This window comes from Simochromis diagramma, unplaced genomic scaffold (genome assembly GCF_900408965.1).
Source record: "Simochromis diagramma unplaced genomic scaffold, fSimDia1.1 OVJJ01000753.1, whole genome shotgun sequence".
Classification (NCBI taxonomy): domain Eukaryota; kingdom Metazoa; phylum Chordata; class Actinopteri; order Cichliformes; family Cichlidae; genus Simochromis; species Simochromis diagramma.
Genome location: NW_024387523.1, coordinates 11344905 through 11347738, shown reverse-complemented (window position 1 = coordinate 11347738; position 2834 = coordinate 11344905). Strand labels below are relative to the sequence as shown.

General features: G+C 41.7%; 1 long non-coding RNA gene across 1 annotated transcript; it reads left to right on the top strand.

Annotated features, from left to right (window-relative positions):
- Positions 1-605: 605 nt before the first annotated feature.
- LOC120726382 lies at positions 606-2148 on the top strand. Its single transcript, XR_005694315.1, has 2 exons — positions 606-964; positions 1088-2148. It is a non-coding gene; the product is annotated as an uncharacterized LOC120726382 (long non-coding RNA).
- The last annotated feature ends 686 nt before the right edge of the window (positions 2149-2834 follow it).

Sequence of the window (2834 nt, the reverse complement as noted above, 5' to 3'; positions counted from 1 at the left end):
AAAAGTGCAAAACATAAACAAACCCGGGATAGTAGATGTTTGCCTATTGCAGATTACATGTGAAATATGGTTAAATCAAAACAAGAATGTTAACTAAGAATGTAGACAAATGGTCTTCTCACCCACTTTGTCACACTGACTGAGAGGATCAGTCAGTATTTAGGGATAAATTTCCAAACTAGTGAACTATAAATGCAAGTTTGTAGTGTTAACAAGAGCAATGATAAGCAACATGTGATAAATACAGAAAATGTAGTTTATGTACAATGTATGTTAATGTAGTAAAGCTCCAGTACATTCATACTTAGACACTGGTAGCTAACCACTACAGAGACGTCATAATGTCATCAAACTCCCAAAATGTTAAACTTGTCTGCCAAAAAATGGGAAATTTTAGGGAAGTGGGTTGAATGTGATGTGTGCCTTATGTACAATTTTCAAAAACTAACTCGAGGTACACACTTGCACTTACACTCACACTGTACAGCACATGACGTGTGCCCACACACACACACACACACACACACACACACACACACACACACACACACACACACACACACACACACACACACACACACACACAGAATCCCACCTTGCTGAACTTCTCAGTAAGTCATATTCTGATGCTGTGCTGTGTGTCATTTTAGCAGCCTAGAGGCAACGGCTGAACTCTTCTGATTCGATATGCAAAGAAAATACTTTTTCCAGAAAGAGCTGCAGTTTGGGACCAAGGTGTTGTTCAGTCTTATTCCTCACACAGACATATTCTTGTTATACCTTCAGATTTCCTTCAAGCGTGCTGCTTTGGGCCATCAATGTAGATATGAGCTGAAATTCATTCCTTGAAATTCCTCTTGGTTTCACCTCCTGCGGATGCTAAAATGCAAATGAGCAAAAGTTAGAGGAAATAAAGTGATAACGTGAAAAGCCAGAGATGATGGATAGTTGCTTTCATTAAAAAGTAAGTGTGATGGAGCCCTTTGACCAAGCTATTTCAACACATCATTCATTATTGAGGGCTCATTTGTCAATTTTACATCAACACACGCTAACTGTTTTCTCGCTTCTCTATGTGTTGTATCAGCCCACGCAGCTCCTCGTAGCCTCGCAGTGTCTCTGTGTGAGCATTGGAGCCATCTGTCGGGGTAAACGTGTTGTCAGAAACAGCGAAAGTGAGATGACAGGGAAAAGACGCTCACCCCGAGGCACTTCCTCTGTCATCACTCCAAGAATCCCACTGTGCAGACCATGAACATTAACTTCCCAAAGCACTCTGGGTAATCACTTTCTGCCTCGCACTAGCCAAAACAAAGATTGCAGGGGATTTTCTGATGCACACAGTTGGCACATGGAGCAGGAACTGACAGTGAATGAACACTTCATTCAAGAATGTTTTATATAAACAGCAAGTGTTGAAAATCGGGGAGATGTGAAATAGACAAAGCGACTTAATTTGGGGAGAGATCAGCATGGCAGATCTTTTGTTGATGCTCATGCTAATGAATGCTTACAATGAAACCATACCAAGCTCTAGTAAGTATTTACGTCCCTGCGGGGCGATATTTGACATCAAAAGGCAATCTGTAGCTCAATGCTAAGTGAGTGTATCAATGCTCTAATCCACTCAAAGTTTATTTTTCTTTTCTGATATAAAAACCAGCAGTATTGAATCATCTGCCACGGTACACAACTGATGTATGAGTAAACTGACAGGCGGCTGCTGAGGGGATAAACAGGTAGAGAGACAGGAAGAAAGACACCCTAACAAAGAGATTCTCTCACACACACACACACACACATCCAGCTCATTCAGCAGCACTGACCAATTTATTTTCTTCAAACTCCACCTGGACGTGAGACAAATAGAGTCATCTGCTGGCCAGTGAGGTGACTATAATTTGTTTGCCTGCACGACTGTAATATTCGGTTTCTCTCCAGGTTAAAACGCAATTACTTCCTAGCAAACACGACTCGGCTAAATCGGCCACAAGGCCCAGTCCAGCCATCTGTTGCTTTCTTGTATCAGGATGTAAGCATGGCTGGAAAAAAGTCTCCCAATTAGACGTTCCACAGACGAGATTATCGGCCCTCGTCTAATGCATGTATACGCGTTTGTATGTCAGCAAACAACCACAAAGCATACAAAGCTCATAAACATGCCTGCCAAAATGTATGCACATACCAAACGCACACACAAGCAGACAAGCATACACATGCAGAGCAAAGCCTTGTGATTTAAAGTCTGCAATCTGGTAGAAAAAGGGAGCAGCTTAGATTTGCTTTCTGTGATAAGACTCGATACATATGGAATGTGTTTTTTTCCAAACTCGGCTGGGTGCCCAATCACCTGAAAGTGTCTTCTCTTCAGTTTTTGCTTGTGCAAAACTGTGAACTTCAGCCCGAGAAATAACTTTCGAGCACCGATCTTCCACATCCACAAGAGCCTCTTGCGTCTGCCGATTGCCCTGCTTTCAGTTATTTTGTGTTCACACACCTCCAAAAAAGGCTCCAACATTTTTTTCTATCACATCTTTGAGGGGAAATTGAATTTTAAAGATGAGCACTGCGGTGTTGCTGAAATTAACCTTAAATGCTACGACTGAGAAGCTAAAAACATAATTTGTTCATTAGATTTGCAGTTTTGTTTTTAACGCCAAGAATCGGGAGAGAAACAGCAGTGGGGTGTTGTTAGGTTTTGTTATACATTTGGCACAGACATAAAGAGTCTTCACACTAACAGCAATCAGCCCCAGCACTTCCAGCCCTTTGTGTGTATAAACCAAGGCAAGAAATGGCCCCTTTCTCATCCCAAATTACACCTTCTTTGGGTG